This window comes from Phacochoerus africanus, chromosome 11 (assembly GCF_016906955.1).
Source record: "Phacochoerus africanus isolate WHEZ1 chromosome 11, ROS_Pafr_v1, whole genome shotgun sequence".
In the NCBI taxonomy this organism is placed as follows: domain Eukaryota; kingdom Metazoa; phylum Chordata; class Mammalia; order Artiodactyla; family Suidae; genus Phacochoerus; species Phacochoerus africanus.
Window position 1 is genome coordinate 49,864,028 of NC_062554.1, and position 18,510 is coordinate 49,882,537.

Consider the following 18,510-nt stretch of genomic DNA (forward strand, 5'->3'; position numbering starts at 1 on the left):
ACAAGGGATTAATCCCCCAAATATACAAACACCTCCTGATGCTCAATATCAGAAAAACAAACCCAATGAAAAAAATGGGCCAAAGATCTAAACAGACATTTCTCCAAAGAAGACATACAGATGGCAAAAAAAACACATGAAAAGATGCCCAACATCACTAATTATTAGAGAAATGCAAATCAAAACTACTATGAGTACCACCTTCCGCCAGCCAGAATAGCCATCATCAAAAAGTCTCCGAACAATAAATGCTAGAGAGGGTGCAGAAAAAAGGGAACCCTCTTATACTGTTGGTGGGAATATACATTGGTGTAACAACTATGGAAAACAGTATGGAGGTTCCTCATGATACTAAAAATAGAACTGCCGTACAATCCAGAAATCCTACTCCCAGGCATCAATCCAGAGAAAACTGTAATTTGCACCCCAATGTTCACTGCAGCACTATTTACGATAGCCAAGACATGGAAGCAACCTAAATGTCCATCAATAGAAGAATGGATAAAGAAGATGTAGTACATATATACAATGGAATATTACTCAGCCATGAAAAAGAATGAAATAATGCCATTTGCAACAACATGGATGGACCTAAAAACTATCATACAAAGTGAGGTTAGTCAGACAATGAAAGACAAACATGGTATCGCTTATATGTGGAATATTAAAAATGATACAAATAAACTTATTTGCAGAACAGAAACAGACTCACGGACTTTCAAAAACATGGTTACCAAAAGGAAAATGTTGGTTGGAGGGATGGACTGGGAGTTTGGGACTGGCATATGCACATTAAGGCATATGGAATGATTGGCCAATGGGGACCTGCTGTGTAGCACAGAGAACTCTACCCAATATTCTGTGATAATCTAGGTGGGAAAAGAATCTGAAAGAGAATGGATGTGTGTATATATGTATATACTGAATCACTTTGAACAGCAGAAGTGATCACAACCTTGTGACTCAACTATACTCCCTCTCTTAAAAACTCTCCTTCTAGCTACTGTCTATGTAAATCCTTTCTTATCCTCACTGCTTCCTTTCTGTTTTTATGATAGTTTGGTACATTTTTTTCTGTTTTATCACCATTTCTTTTGCGTTTCAGGTTGTCCTTCTGGAATCATATTACCCTTTCCTGAAATATATCCTTTAGAAGTTCTATTACAGCAGTTTTCTTAGTATAAATCTTTCCATTTATTTATTTATAGACACCTTTATTTTACTTTTATTTTTGAAAGATAATTTAGCTGGATATACAAGATTAGGTTGAAAAGCTTTTTTACTAACATTTTGAAGTAATAATTTTGCTGTCTTTGGGCTTCTAATGTAGTTGCTGGAGAGCTGCTCTGTCATTCTAATAATTATTCCTTCAAGGTAACCTGTTCTTTTTCCTTATGGCTGTTTTTATTTTTTCTCTCTGAGATCTTAAGATAATTTTTCCTCTTTATTTTAAGTCAATCATGAAATTTCATAATGATCTGGTGGGGTGAGGGCAGGAGGAAGGCTGTGTCTGGTATGGAGCTGTAGCCTGGTCACCTGAAGGAGGTATGATTAGAACAGACTTTGATGAGGTAGGCAGGCAGCTAATGTTTCAAGCATGAGAACGTGGGTACACAATGTCTTCTGAACTTCCAACCTATGCAGCTCAGACTTTGGCCCAATTCAACTGCTCTGAGGTTGTCCTCAGCAGATATGATACCTACTGATGAAATACAATTTACATTTTAAGGCAAGACAAGAAAATGTAAACAAAAAGTTCTTTCTGTGTCTGGGCCTCCTCTCTCCCTTTGTAATGTGCAGTGTGCATCTGCATTACACAGTAGCCAGACCTCCTCTAAGATGGGAATGTCTACTTGACTGCAAAGATTAAATTTTGTTTCTTTCTTCTGATGCTAGCAATGTAGCTTTTTAAAAGATTATCATTCTTGGAGTTCCCTGGTAGCCTAGAGATTAAGGATCCAAAATCATCATTGCAGCAGCTCGGGTCCTGCTGTGGCATGGGTTTGATCACTGGCATCGAAACTTCTGCATGCCACAGGCACAGCACCCCTTGCCCCCCCAAAAAGGTTAGCATTTTTTCCCCCAGCTCTATAAGAAGTCATGGTGACTGGCTGTTTGTTGTATACAAGCTTACTTGGACTATGTACCTTTGGTGAACTTTACGTAAAATGTAAGGATGTCATTTCAATGTTTGATCCTTTGTCTCTAAAATATATGACTGTGCCTTCAACTTGTAACAGGTAGGCAGTTCTCAGAGCTTTCTTAGAGTCTTGTCTCCTAAGTTATAGTCCTCAGTTTGGCCTGAACAAAATTCCCCTCTTCCTTCTTAACTTGATTATTAACTAAATTTTCAGCAATCCAGGCTTGTTTGTTGCTTAGTCTTTTTGATCACAAATCTGATCTCTTGGAGTTCCCGTCGTGGCTCAGTGGTTAATGAATCTGACTGGGAACCATGAGGTTGTGGGTTTGATCCCTAGCCTTGCTCAGAGGGTTAAGGATCTGGCGTTGCCGTGAGCTGTGGTGCAGGTCACAGATGCGGCTCGGATCCCATGTTGTTGTGGCTCTGGCGTAGGCCGGTGGCTACATCTCCGATTAGACCCCTAGCCTGGGAACCTCCATATGCTGCGGGTGCAGCCCCAGAAAAGACAAAAAAGACAAAAAAACAAACAAACAACAACAACAACAACAAAAAAAAAACAAATCTGATCTCTTCTGCTTTCTGCTGAGGCACCTGTTTGGCTTTTACTGCTCTGAGAACTTTTCCCCCAATGCATCAAGGACATGTTGGATTATTCATTGCTCACCTGTCTAAGACCAGCTGTCCCTGCATGGTCCATTTTCTGACATCAAGGTGAGCCATCATTCACTTGAGGATTTCCATAGTGATGGATGGCAGCCCATGTTTGTCCAAGTTCTCTCTGTTGCTGAGGAAGATGTAGGGAAACTCTGGCAACTGGCTAGAAAAGAATACAAAGCATGACATTGACATTCTATAAATATTTATTTCCAGTGATTACTGGTACATTACATACTGTCAAGGATAATTAGTTTCTGTACCCAAAAGTTAAGAAAATGAGTCTTTTGCCTGCTATAATGTCCTGATCTTTACAGAACCACACAAAGGTGACAGCCCTGTGGCCAGTATTCATGCTGACCATTTATGCCAAATTCTAAGGCCAGGCTGAACTTGTCAATAGACTTAAGTACTTTGGAAGCTATAGTTCTTTTGCTGGATTTCATCACTCAGCCCATTCATACCTGCCTCCACTCTGACGTCCACAAAAATTCCCTAGCTTCACTTACTCGCTGGATGAATTTAAGATCTTCTCTTTGTCTTTGATGTTCTGCATGGATTTTTGAATATTGACTTTACTAGAGATATGCTGTTCTTGAATTTGTAAATCCTTACTTTTTATAAGTTGTGTAAATTTATAGCCAATATCATTTTAAGTAATACTTCCTCTCCATTTCCTCTACTCTTTCTTTCTGGTACTCTGATTAGACATGTATTATACTTCCCAATTCTCTTAATGTCTGTTTTACATTTTCCATCCCCTTCTCAGCATTGCATTCTGGGTAATTTGTCCCAGTACAACGGCAAAATCATTATTTTGTGGTCATCATCAAAACGTCTACAAACAATAAATGCTGGAGAGGGTGCAAAGCAAAGGGAATCCTCCTACACTGTTGGTGGGAATGTAAATTGGTATATCCACATAGAGGACAGTACAGAAGTTCCTTAAAAAGCTGAAAATAGAATTACCATATGATCCAGGAGTCCCACTCCTGGGCATGCATCTGGAGAAGAGAAAAACTCTAACTTGAAAAGATAAATGCACCCTAATGTTCATGGCAGTACTATTTACAATAGCCAAGACATAGATGCAACCCAAGTGTCCATCAACAGATGATGAATAGAGAAAATGTGGTATAGGAGTTCCTGTTGTGGCTCAGCGGAAACAAATCTGACTAGCATCCGTGAGGATGCAAGTACAATCCCTGGCCTCGTTCAGTGGGTCAAGGATGTGGCATTACCATGAGCTGTGGTGTAGGTCACAGACGTGGCTCAGATCCCGTGTTGCTGTGGCTCTGGTGTAGGCCAGCGGCTACAGCTGATTCAACCCCTAGCCTGGAAACCTCCATATGCCAAGGATGCAGACCTAAAAAGACAAAAGAAAAAGAAAAAAAGATGTGGTATATATGCAATGGAACATTACTCAGCCATAAAAGAGAATGAAATAATTCCATTTGCAGCAACATGGATGCAACTGGAGATTCTCATACTAAGTGAAGTAAGTCAGATGAGAAAGACAAATATCATATGATATCACTTATATGTGGATCTAAAAAAATAATGGAAATGAACTTATTTACAAAACAGAAAAAGACTCACAGGTGTAGAAAATAGTCTTATAGTTACCAAAGGGGAAAGTGGTAGGGGGGATAAATTAGGAGTTTGGAATTAATGGATACACACTATTATCTACAAAAGAGATAAATGAAGTCCTACTGTATAGCACAGGGAACTATAATCAATACCTTGTAATAATCTATAATAGAAAAGAATCTGAAAAATAATACACACACACACATCTGAATTACTTTTCTATATACCAGAAACTAACACATTGTAAATCAATGATACTTCAATTCAAAATAAACAGATTAATTCTGTCTTTAGCTGTGTCTAATCTGCTAATTGACTCATTAATATTTTTATTAACTAATTTATTTTTGGTCTTTTAGGGCCGCAGGTACGGCATTAATATTTTTAGATCAACAATTACAATTTTAATTTCTTGTTGTTTCTTTTTCTCCCCATAACTCCATTTTTTTTTTTTTTTACTTTCAAAAGTCTCTTGTGGGTTAGATCATCCTTGTGTTTGCATAGCTGTTTTATGTTCTCTATTTAACAGATCTCATATCTGTGATCCATAGTATTCTAAATTCATAGCATATTATTTCTGCCAAATCTCAGTAAGAGTGACTTGTGTTCTATGTTCAGTGATCTTTGTGAGTTCATTGTTCGACACAACAGCTGGACCATCTAAGGGCTTAAATTGGGAATTGGAAAAGTTTTCTTTTTTCTTTTTCTCTCAGACTGGTAGATTTTTATATTTTCATGAAGCAACAGCAAACAAAATACCATGAATCTGCTTCTCATTGGACAAAGCCACCTCATGACTATTTCCCTGTCTAGAAGCAGAGATGTCAGTTACAACACAGCCATCAAGACCATCAGAGTTACAGATTTCTTTTTGGAGGTTATCCTCACAGAATATGGCAACAGTTTCCACTCTTAAGCCCTACAAAACCACTTTATTCAAACAACTTCTAAGTTTAGGGTTATATTAACAGGCCGCAACAACTTCATAATAATCATGAACAGCCACATAAGTGTCCAAATGGCATAGCAAGATTACATTGATATTCTTGGTAAATGTTCTGAGCTAATAGCAACAAGCAGGCCTGGGACAGCTCATATTCCCCAGTGGACAGATATGAGAAGGGGATGCATAGGGTCCGACTTAAAAGCAGGAAAGTGAAAAACACAGCGTCGATCTTCCACATACAGAAAGTCATACCTGGACTAAAGGACCCTCAAAAATTGCACTGTTCTGAGTTCTTCTAATCGAAAAAGATGTATTAGTGAATAAAAAAGTTAGGAAGACTTGGCAGCTCTCCTCCTGCACCTCTCAGGCTCTCCACCATCCCAGCCTTCCCAACTGGCTCTGGCTTCTCTTGCACTCCTCTGCCAAGAGCAGCTGCTCCTTTATTCTGTGTCAAGGCCTCCTCATGTCCTCGGGAACAGAAGACAAGGCCTTCCATGGGAAGGGGCCTGGGTGTGGTCACACTCCCCAAATGAGATGGAGACAACTCCAAAATTCCTTGGGAGGGGGCACAGCTAAGCTCCCATACCTATAGGATCCCATGGGGGTTTGGTCTTGGCAGAGGAGACGAAAGTAGAGCTGGGGCTAAGGTTCCAAGAACATAGCACAGAACAAAACAATGTGCTGTCCCTGCCCCTGGAAGCCCAGAGATCCTGGTCTCTCTGTCAGCATCCCTGTGCTGTCCCCCCTTGCTGAGGGGTGCAGGGCACTGAAGCAGAGGGAGCAAAGAGAGCTCTGCCAATCTGCAAGACAACCCTCCCTCTCTGGAGACAATCAGAGAGGCAGATTCAACAAGAAAGCCTTACTCCTCGGCTTCTTTCTTTTTTTTTGGCTTTTTTTTGGCTTTTTTAAGGCGCACTCATGGCATATGGAGGTTCCCATGCTAGGGGTCCAATTGGAGCTGCAGCTGGCCTACACCACAGCCACAGCAACATCAGATCCAACCTGCATCTGCGATCTGCACCACAGCTCATGGCAGCACCAGATTCTTAACCCACTGAGCAAGGCCAGGGATTGAACCTACAACCTCATGGTTCCTAGTTGGATTTGTCTCTGCTGTGCCACAATGGGAACTCCAAACCTTTCCTCTTAAGTTGTTTATTTTCTGTTTCTGAGTGATCACTTTAAAGAAAATAAAAAGAAACATGTGAGGGAGTTCCCTGATGGCTCGGCAGGTTAAGGATCTGGCATTGCTATTGCTGTGGCTTGGGTCACTGCTGTGGCGCATGTCTAATCCATGGCCCAGGAATTTCTGTATGCTGCACACGCAGCAAAAGAAAAAAAAAAAAGTGGATAATGGCAATAAAACTTAGCAAACTGAAGTATACACACACTTTGTTCCCAACTACCCACTAAAGCAATTTGAAAAAAAAAAAAAAGAAAGAAACATGAGGTGGAGACAGACCTCATGACCAGATATACCCTCTCCAGCACCCCCAACCTGGCAGCCTGAAAACTGGTGACTACAGGGGAGTTGGATTCTATGTGGGTACAGTGACTGGGGCTCAGGAGGTTAGGCATCTGGAAGGGACTCCATTATTGCCCCTGCCTTGAACACATGCCCAGATGTGCCAGTGTGGCAGAGTACCTGGGGGCTTGGGAGGAGCATTGGCAGGTGGCTCACCTGTGTTCAAGGTCCGTTCTTGAGGCCCTTATTGACCTGGGAGCAGCCAACAGGGTTGATGGCAATGCTGACAAAACTCATGAGAAGGGTGATGGCCAGACATTGGTAGAGCACAGTCCTTCACAAGCCAATAGCAGGCTAGGAGGTAGAGCCAACACAGGGGTAGGAAGAGCAGTGTGATCACAATGAAGGCATTGCCCACTGCTTCATGTCCTTGACCTCATGTCTGTGCCCATTCTGCTAGATGCCCCACAATCCAGTAGCCTGGCCTTCAGTCCTGAGGACCTGGAATGTCCAAGTCTGGTTGATAGCCAGCACCAAATGCACTCATTTCATCTTGGATGATGATAGTTAGCTTGCCACAGCCAGGTGTGGGGTCAGCATAAATATGAAACCCAGCAGGTTGTGGCCTTGAAAGAATAGGCACTGGTCCTCCTAGAGATGACTTGTGGGTGCCCATGGCAAAAAAGGGAGGGAAGGTCATGACCAAAGACAGGTCCAGGCCATGAAGATGATGGCAGTGCATGTCCATGGCACTGGGTGCTTGGGTAGACACCATGGCATGTGACAGTCATGGAATGCATGGAAACAGATGAGCTTGGCCATGAAGGCCACAATCTTGGAAATGAGTTCACTGAAGTCCAAAGGGGTCAGAGAACATGGAAGAGAAAGCAGACAGCAGAATGCCATGGCTGGCCTGAGCACAGGTCCTCGAGAAGTCTTACGTAGGGGCCAGGTCCCAGGGTGGGACGTAGCCAGACTGGAAACCACTAGGGCCTAGGAGGGGCCTCTGTGGGCCACCTTGCTAGGCCTCTCCTGGCTCTGTGAGGCCTATCCCCCAACAGGTAGTACTGCAGGGGTTGGGCCGCAGGTCTTCTCTAATAACTTCAGCAACGCTGTCTACCTGTGGGAGGCTGTGCTGTGAAAAGCAGTTGAAGAAGCTGCAGACAGTGTCCTGATTCCTGTGGCCAGAGCTGGAAGCTCCTGGACCCACTGCCAGCAGAAGAGATTTGCGATTGACACCAGCAGGCCTGAGGATCTGCACTCATACTACTTCACGATTACCTTGTTCCAGAATTAGGGATTGCTCCAAAAACTGAACTTAAACTTGCAGCCTGCCCTGCTGTGCCTAAGCTCCTTCACCTCCAAATTCATCAGGCGGCCTAGCATGTCTTCCTATCAGGGGCTGATCATGGCTGACACCTGCGGGGGGACTCAGGAAGGCAGTGACCCAGAAGCCTGGAATATTCTGGAGGATGAAGCTCCTTCCGGCTAAGTGCAACCAGCCCATGCGTCCAAACCTGCACTCCAGGTGCAGGCAGGCCCTGGCCACCTGGGCACTCACGGCCTCCGGGTCCCACTGGATGGCTTCCAGTGGGTCCACAACTGGGCCACCAAAGTTTAAGGGACCCGGGCCTTCCGATGCCTCTGCTCCCACCTCCAGCTTCTTCTCCCTCACCAGTTTCTCTGCCGCCTCCATCTCCTCTCCCACGGGCTGCTTCCCCCTCCATGAAGATGGCGCCCTCCTCAGTCTTCCCTTCCTTGGCCTTCCCACTGGCTCCAGCCAGAGCGGCGCATCTTATGCGCCACAGGTTTCTGGGGCAACATCGCAGACAAGGCTGTCTTCCAGGCTCTGGTCAGTGGTGCCGGACGGAGGTGGCTTCCCGGTGCTCCGGGCCAGGCGGGGAGGTCCACAGCCGGCCGCGGGCTCAGGGTACCCATGTCCCCAGACGTCTCGGGCTCCAGCCGCGGGAACCGGCGCGCGGCGGTTTCCAGGCCCCCCACACCTTCGTCAGCACCACCTGCAGGAGCCTATGGCCTGGAGGGGCTCGGGGCTCAGCGCGGGCGACACTGCGGGTTCCAAGAGAAGGGCGGCGGGGCTGTTGGCAGCCATCCTGGCAAGGAGCACGGGCAGAAGACAGACGGGCGCGGTCTGGAAAATATTTCTTGCGGAGAAAATTTGCTTTTGCTTCTGACGGTAAGGGGGCGGGGAAACGGTGGGGCAGCCAATTTGGTACCATGTCAGTGACCTTGCCCCTCGCCTTGTACACTCCTTGCTCTCCCTCAAGGGCTCCAATGGTACAGTCCCAGGTTTACGTTCCTCACTTCAAGTCCGGCCCAAAGCTCAATTTTGCAATTTTGCAACCCTAACCCTAACCCTAATCCACTATTGCAACCAATATTGACCCTCTGGTAGGTAAGACCTCCCTCTCCTCTTTTTTTTTTTTCTTTTTCTTTTTTTCCTTGTCTCTTATCTCTTTGCTCTTGTGAGCCTGGTAAGGTCTCAAATAAGTATTCTCCTAGGCTTTGCTGTCCTGTAGCAGGAGCCCTTGGGTGCACACCGTCAGACATTGCCAGAAGAAAAAGAAGTTTGCCTGGTCCCTTTCCCCTGCTTTTCTCATCCCTGACGCTCCACACACTGGGCATCACCTGCTTAGGGCAGAAAAAAAGTCATCAGCTCAGTCTTACCATCTGGTGGGGCTTGGCATTGAGACCTATCGCTACACAGAAATGAGTATCTGATGTGATGGGCTGAGTTTGGATGCTGACAGCTCTGAGGAAGTCCCCTTTGAATTCCTCACTTTGTTTCAGGCCCCAAATGGGACTCTTACTCTGGACCGCACTCCCAGTTCTAAAGTCTATCTGTTACCCTGCATAATTCCCCGTAATCTCCTCAAGATTAAAATGTTGGCTCCAAACCCTGCCCACTTAACAGGAACTCAGGTCATGCTTGCCAGCTCTCTCCCCTGGTGAATGGGATTCTAATGCCTGTAACCTCCAGTTATTCTCAGAAAATGAACAGATTTCCTAAAATAGTGAAGCTTACTTTTTCTCAATATTCTTACCTGCCCCCTGGAATTTTACATCTCTGTGTTCAGGGAAGAGAAGACTTTCCTGGTAAGACTTCCCTTAATTCAGACAATCCTTTTCTGAATTATACATGTTTTCAGGCTATGGGCCCAAGAATGCCCAGCTGTCCCTAATAGAGCTAGAATTAATACAATTTCTTCCCCCATTTTCTGGGGGAAAATGAACTATTCCCTCCTTCAGTTCCAACTGTTAAGACTCACCTCAAGGAGTTTCCCTGTGGCAAAGTGGGTTAAGTGTCAGCATTTTCAGTGCATTGGCTTAAGTCACTGCTGTGGCTTGGGTTCAGTCCCTGGCCTGGGAACTTCCACATGCTGCAGCCAAAAAGAAAAAAAACTTTCACCTTACATGCTACCATCGTATAGCTCATAGGATCCCTCGATTTCATTCAATTTATTTCACACTTAAACTATAATCCTGTGCTTTGTTCAGGATTTGTTCAAGAGTAAGCAACCCTCTTACTGGATTGCAAGTTTCTTGAGGGAGCTATCTCACTTATAAACCTTGAAGCTTGTGATCAACAAATGGAATTGAGTTAAAAAGAAAATGGTTGCTGTCTTTGCTATTGACAAATAAATGGAATTAAAAAGAAAAGGTTTCTTTTACCATCTTCATTTTCATAATGGTATACTCCACCCCAACCCTCAGACAGAACAGGGCTTAATAATTAAGAGGCAATCCTTAAAGCCTTTCTGGAAAGAAAGTTCCCTTTCTCTGGGTAGCAAAAGAATCAGACAATCATGAAGTTCCCGTCATGGCTCAGTGGTTAATGAATCCGACTAGGAACCATGAGGTTGCGGGTTTGATCCCTGGCCTTGCTCAGTGGGTTAAGGATCCGGCATTGCCATGAGTTGTGGTGTAGGTTGTAGATGTGGCTTGGATCCCGAGTTGCTGTGGCTCTGGTGTAGGCCGGCAGCTATGGCTCCAATTTGACCCCTAGCCTGGGAACCTCCATATACTGCAGGAGCAGCCCAAGAAATGGCAAAAAGACAAAAAAAAAAAAAAAGAATCAGACAATCTTGAGTCAGGAGAAAATTGAGAAGAAAACAGGCCACAGGATTGGGAGACTTTGGGAATTCAGAGAAAAAAGCTTTGTGTTTCTGGTACTAGAGAAAAATGTCTGTGCTGGGAGTGGACACCAACGGCTTACTAAATGATGGTAATAAAACAAGGACCAAAAACTCGGGTTTTGACTACTGTAACTAAAAGCTGTGTTTGCAGCCTGGCCAAGGAATCCTGTTATCATTGTCTTTATTAATAAGCAGCTGGTGCTCCTGAGTTGCTCCAAGCTTTTGCTTCCTTTATGCTCTTTCAGCAGGAATATTTATTATTGCTGTCTCCTCCCATTTGTCTGCTGGGATTATTGTCCTGCATGACTCTGTGTCTCCAGAGTAAACTAATCATTTTTGCGGGGGTGAGGGTAATAAAGATGCCAGATTCTTAACAAAAGGAATAGGTTCCTGGCATAGATGCAGTAATTGAAGCTCCAGTGAAATTAGAAGTTAGTTTCTTGGCGTAAGACTGGCTGGCCCTTTATATAATCTTTGAATTTCATAAAAGTTTTTTTTTCCCCCTCCTGATAGACCTTTCTTTCTCAGGCCTTTTGAGAAGAAGAGGAGCACCTCAGATCCTCTGAAAACAATTTTTCTCACTGCAGAGGCTGGCGTCACTCTTTGTGGGTCTAGTGATAGCTTAAATTTTCTGTGCCCAGTTAATGAAAGAGCCTCATGCATCCAGGCTGCTTTTGTGGGTGATACAGGAAAAAAACAAACAAACAAAAAACTGGTACACAGTCTAGGAAGAAGTAGGCCAACCAAGCCTGTGGCTTAGAAGCCATGGGAATGATTGAGAAACCCAATTAGACTGTAAACATAGTGAAATAGGCCAGACGCCCATAAATGCTCACCTGGTACTGGAGTCCCCTTTGCAACAGCCATTATGCACTAGTTGGTTGCTGACTGCCTGTCCTCTTAAACCCCCATCCCTCAGAGATTGGCTACAAAGCAAGTCTGTTGTATCCAGTCAGAGCTGCAGTCCACAAATATGGGAGCCAAATTAGCCCTGTTACTGGGGTGGCCATAAGGGAGACAATATACCAAAAGCGATCGTGCAGGTCATAACCCTAAAGGGCGGTGCGAAGTGTGGAGGAATAGGAGGCGGCCAAGGCCAAAGCTCTAGTAGTACTCCCTTAGAATTCTACTCTAGAGAGCTCCAACATGAAAATTAAAAATAAATGTATACCTCTTCAAAAGCTGAGGATACTATTTCTCCAAAATATACCTTGAATCTCACCCTCTGAACCCCCTCTACTGGGACCACCCCAGGTCAAGCCACGAACTCCTCTCCCCTAAACAAATGCATCAGGTCTCTGAATGGTTTCCTGTGCCTCTTGGGCTCTGCTTCCAAAGGGCTCTCTGCAGAGCAGCAGGAGCCTTCTTCTAAAAAGTAATATGAATCATGTCATTCTCCTGCTTCAGTTGTTCGCTTGCTTCCCATTTCACCGAGGACAAAATCTGAACTGACTGCAGCCTACAAAGCTTTGCAAAGCTGCCTACTTCCCTGTGCATCTCCCGCAATGTCTCCTTCCCTTGCAGTAGGTCAGACATGGGGGCCTTTTTGGTTTCTGAAACATGCCAAACTCACTCCGGTATCTGGAACTCTGCACTTACTATTTCCTCTTCCTGGGACAGCAGCTTCCCCCCAGCTCCCCACATACCTGGCTCCATCCCAGCCTCAGCTCAAATACCCTTATGAAGCTTCCCATCATTCTGGCTAATTATCACTAGCAGGTAATGATTCACTCATATTCACTCTCTCGTCTGTGGCTGAGCTTTATGTTCTTCTTAGCAGTTATCCGAAATTTTGTTTTCTCTCACCGAGTCTCTTCCAAGGATTTTTTTTCACTGAAGTATAATTAAAATATTATATTAGTTTCAGGTGTAAAACATAGTGACTTGACATTTATATGCATTGCAAAATGATCATCACAGTAAGGCTAGTTATCATCTGTCACCATACAAATTTAATACAATGTTATTGACTATACCCCCATGCTGTACATTACACACCAATGACATATTTATTTTATAAATGGGAGCTTATACATTTAAAAATTTTTTTTTTTTTTTTTGGCATTTCTTGGGCCGCTCCCGTGGCATATGGAGGTTCCCAGGCTAGGGGTCTAATTGGAGCTGTAGCCACCAGCCTATGCCAGAGCCACAGCAAGGCAGGATCCGAGCCGCGTCTGCAACCTACACCACAGCTCACGGCAATGCCGGATCGTTAACCCACTGAGCAAGGCCAGGGATTGAACCCGCAACCTCATGGTTCCTAGTCGGATTCGTTAACCACTGCGCCACGATGGGAACTCCTAAATCTTATTTTTTATCAAAGCATATTTGACTTAAAATGTTGTACCAATTTCTGCTGTACAGAAAAGTGATCAAGTCATTTTTTTTTTTTGTAGTATCTTCCCATGGCCTATCCCAAGAGATTGGATATAGTTCCCTGTGCTATATATGGTAGGACCTGATTGCTCATCCATTCTAAATGTAATAATTTGCATCTACTAACCCCAAACTCCCAGTCCATCTCACTCCCTCCCCTCTCCCCCTTGGCAGCTACAAGTCTGCTTTCTGTGTCTGTGAATCATTTCTTTGATCCGCTTCACCCATTTTGCCTACCCCCAACCTTCTTCCCTCTGGTAACCACAGTCTATTCTCTGTACTTATGAGTCTAGTTATGTTGTTTTTTATTTGTTTACTTGCTTTGTTTTTAAGATTCCCCATGTAAGTAAAATCATACAGCATTTTTTTTTATCTGACTTATTTCACTTAGCATAAAACTCTTTTAATTTCTATGCATGTTGTCCAAAAATGGCAAGGAAGCCTTGACCTTTTTTTTTTTTTTGTCTTTTTGCCTTTTCTTGAGCCGCTCCTGTGGCTAGGGGTCTAATCAGAGCTGTAGCCACGGGCCTACGCGAGAGCCACAGCAACGCTGGATCCGAGCCACGTCTGCAACCTACACCACAGCTCACAGCAACGCCAGATCATTAACCCACTGAGCAAGGGCAGGGACTGAACCCGCAACCTCATGGTTCCTAGTCGGATTCGTTAACCACTGCGCCATGACGGGAACTCCAGCTTGACCTTTTTTATGGCTGAGTAATGTTCCATTGTATGTATACATCACATTTCTTTCACCCATTCATCTATCTGTGGATACTTAGGTTGTTTCTATATCTTGGCTATTGCAAACAATGCTGCAATGAATATAAGTGTGCATGAATAGATGTCTGTCTTGTTAACTGATGTTATCCCACATGCAGATTCTCATTTAATGTTTGTTAAATGAATGAGAGATATACACAAGGATTTAATGAGAAAATTTGACCTCCATAGTAAGTCTATCTAAACAGTTAATTTCTGTTGGTATGACTGGTTCCTAGGGACTCTAGGTTGACTTCGCTTTGTTAGCATAAAGTTAAATATTTAATCATCTCTCCCAGGACTTTGTTATCAAGTCTTCTATCTCTGCTTTTCTGGTAACCACAGTTGAGCTCAGGGCTTTGGTCTTTCCCTTTCCCATAATTTCTCAGAATTACTCTTGGCCTGAGATTGCATTTGGAATATTACTTCGGCACTCTGGGATGAAACTGTCTGCGCCTGGACACTTGAATTGAATTAGAGTTACTAGAGGCTCTCCTTAGTATCTCTTCACTGCATTGGGGGTTTACTTCTGATTCTCATTGTGTGCCTTTCAAGTCTGTAGTATCCCATTAGGACCCACAGGAAAGGCCCTTCACATATTAGTTTACAGGCTATCGGTAAACATTTTCCAAGATTGACTCTGTAATGACATCCCTGTCCCTGTCAGGCCCCCAAACTGCCTGCACATGTAGGTCCAGCCTTGCTCTGGGAGGCAGTCATAGAGCGGTTAGCTATCCAGTATCTGGACTCTGGCTATCTGAGTTAGCACCCCAGCTCTGCCACGTGCCAGTGATGGAACCTTGGTTTTTAGTTTTTTCATCTGTAAATGGTCCTGATTTTGTAAATTTCCCCATACCTAGCTTTTCTAGGCTAGGTCCCTTGTTTGTTCTCACTAGCCCTTTCTGGAGTGGGCTGCAGATATTGGGCACCCCACAGACCTCCTGTTGTTGTCATTGTTCTCCATCTTTTAGAGCATCTCCTGTTTGGGGACCTCCCTGCTTGGATTACTGCCTAGTGCCTGTCACCATCCCCTCCAGATGTCATGTACCATCTGCTTGGATGGGCTTTTCTCTTTATCTGCTGCCATGTCTGTCCCCAAGCACAGGCCTCCACCATGGCAGAAGTCTTAACTATTGGGGTCTAGACTCTTTGTTTGCAAATGCCCTGAAGCCAAACTCCAATTCTGGTGGCCCCTGTCATTAGGCGAAGCACCTGGTAGCAGAGAATGAGCAATGGGATTTTGACAAAGGACAGGGCATTTCATCACCAGTCTTTGTTACTGAAAGGTTTTATTGATCACTCCTTGGTGTTTGGTGCTATACTTAATGCTGGAAGAAGGCATCCAATAAAGACACGGAGTTCCTGTCATGGCGCAGCCGAAACAAGTCTGACCAGGCACCATGAGGTTGCTGGTTCGAACCCTGGCCTTGTTCAGTGGGTTAAGGATCTGGTGTTGCCATGAGCTGTGGTGTATGTAGGCTACAGACATAGCTTTGATCCTGCGTTGCTGTGGCTGTGGTGTAGGCTAGAAGTTGTAGCTTCAATTTGACTCCTAACCTTGGAACTTCCATATGCCATGGGGACGGCCCTGAAAAGCAAAAAAAAAAAAAAAAAAGAGAGAGAGAGAGAGACCCAGCACCCAGCCCTGAGATCTACAGTACAACCCAAGATACCATGTTGGTTTCCAAATTCTGCTTTTTCTCACATGCTCCGACTTGGTATTCTTTTTAGCCTCATCTCATTTCCTTCCGACTAGGGGAAATTAGAACCAGAAAAAGCCTTTTAAAAATAAATCATCTAACCGCACCATCCTCACTAGCCACTGCCTGTCAGGGTTAGAGCCTGATGTGCTTGACGAGTCTGGTAGATTTTTCTCTGTGAGACACTTCAGCTTGCAAGCTTATTAACCAGACTTCTGATTAGCTAATTGCTTGGTACCCTGTAAGGATCCATCAGGTTTTTTTCTTTGTATAGATCAGAAGAGAAAAGCACAGTCAGTCAAAGGCAAATAAAGATCTAAGATTGGCAGCCAAGGAGGCTCAGCTGAGAGGACCAGGGAGCCTGGGACAGGACATTTTTTAGAAGCCGGACTCTGAGAACTTGGTGCTTGGAGTCAAAGGGGAGTTCTGTGGTCACTCCTCTGGAATTAGGATCTGCAGGCTGCCCAGAGCCCACTGTGTCACATCAGATGTCAGACGGGAGTTCTGTGTATTAGAGATTTAGGAGATGTTCCAGGGGAAGTAGCCTGGGGATGGAGAACAACCTCAGCTTCCTTCCCATTCTCTTCTTGGAAAAATGCCCCTCAGAGGAGTCTTCCCATTTCATGTGATTTGGAATGAATCTCATAAGGTCCATCTAATCCAACTCTCCCATTTTATAGATGAGAAAATTGAGGCCTGAGGGAGGGAAATTGTTTTCCAAAGTTCAGACAGCTTGTTTCCGGCAAACTTTGGACTTGAGTTTGGGCTTTCTTGGCCCTGGGCTTATATTTACCCACCATCTCAGGCTGCCACTTTTCCATACCCCACCCATATCCTTTTGCCTCTATTTTTTCAACAATGTGCCACAACACCGAGTGGGGGAAAGAAAGGGTGGAGGAAGCCATCCTAAAATCCCAGAGGTCAAATGTGCTCCCAAAGAAAGGCCTAGATGGCCTGATCCCTCTCTGTGGCTGGACTCCTGGTGGAGCCGTGTTTCAAAGCCTACAGCAGACCCTGCAGAGTTGGGAGATGCCTGTAGTCAAGGAAAATGCCCCTGATTGGATTAACAGACATGGTTCAGGGGACCGAATCCCATTGCTCTCACTTGAAAGCAGGCTTTTCAAAGCATCCGTACACGGCTGATACAGGCCAGATGGGCACTCCCAGGAGGAGGGGGAGGGGGAGAGAAGTCCCTAGCTTGGCAGGAGGAGGGAGAGGCACCATGGCTCCTCCCCCAGCCAATCTGGCTTCTCTTTGTGTTGGGCTGACAAGGGGCAGCTGGTGACTCTGGCAGGGAGACGGGCAGAGGAATTAGCCAAGTGCCCACAGGCGAAGACCAGCTTGCCAGAGGGTGGCTGATGGCCCCAGAGCACCCCTCCCTCAGATGCAGGCATTTACGCCCGGGGTCTCCCTTGTCTGCTGTGGTCTCCCTTGTCTGCTATCCAGGAATTGCTAACAATTCCTGGATAGCCGCAAGCTCTTTTGCACTTGGACTCTGGCACCAGACTCCCTGGGTTTAAGTCCTTTCCTTGCCTTTCCTAGCAATGTCATCTTGGGCAAATTCCCTCACCTCTCTGTGCCTTATTTTTCTCATCAAAAAAATGGTGATAATAATATACTTACCTCTTAGCATGACTCCAGATTCAATGAGTAAATAAAATGTACATCTTTTTAAACAGGGCCTGAAATTTGTTAAGAGCTATGTAAGAATATGCTTTCAATAGAGTTCCTGTTGTGGCTCAGCAGTTAACAAACCCAACTAGCACCCATGAGGACATGGGTTTGATCCCTGGCCTTGCTTAGTGGGTTAAGCTGTGGTGTAGGTTGCAGACGAGGTTTGGATCCAGCATTGCTGGAATATGCTTCTATTGGTCTTTTGTTTTGTTTTAAGGGCTGTACGTACAGCATATGGAAGAACCCGGGCTAGGTATCGAATCAGAGTTGCAGCTGTTGGCCCACCCACAGTGATGACAGATTTGAGCCATGTCTGAGACCTACACCACAGCTCACAGCAATGCTAGATCCCCACTCACTGACTGAGGCCAGGGATTGAACCTACACCCTCATTGGTACTGGTCGGGTTTGTTACCGCTATGCCAAAATGAGAAAATGGGAATCCCAGGATATGCTTTTATTTTTTCGTCATTAATCTTTCATATTTTTTCTAAACAGGAAAAAACTGAATATTTGGCTTGAAGACAGAAACAGAGAGGCTCCAGCTCCTGGAACACCTGCCTAGTGACTGGAAATCCCAGGGCTTCTTCTGTGGCTCCTCCCACCCCACCCCCCGCCCCCACCTTTAGCATTTGTTGTTTGCGGTGACCGGCTTGGCCATAGAAATTTATCAGGGGCAATGTTCGAGGAGTGACATGTTTTCTGATTCTTAGCAGCATCAGGATCCCCAGATCTGAAAAGTCCCTCTTTGCTAGCATGACTCGGTGCTAGAATAAGCCTTAATGTCAAGTCCCAACTATGTCATTTTCTACCTGTATGACTTTAATAGCATTACTTCCCTTCCCTGAGCCTCCGTTTCTTCATTGTGCAAACTGGGAGAAGCGTTGGACATACCTCACAGATTGTTTGTTATCCAGTAAGAATATGTTTGAAATGTGAGGTAGCTGGGATGATTATTGGTCATAACGATTAGATTTCCACATCAAATACTAGCCTCGTGGCTTTGGACAGGTTGCTTAACCCTTTCGTAAAACTCAGTGTTCTCG

General features: G+C 44.7%; 1 pseudogene; it reads right to left on the reverse strand.

Moving 5' to 3' along the window:
* Positions 1-7,784: 7,784 nt before the first annotated feature.
* Positions 7,785-17,184, reverse strand: LOC125112119 (putative testis-specific Y-encoded-like protein 3; annotated as a pseudogene).
* Positions 17,185-18,510: the final 1,326 nt, after the last annotated feature.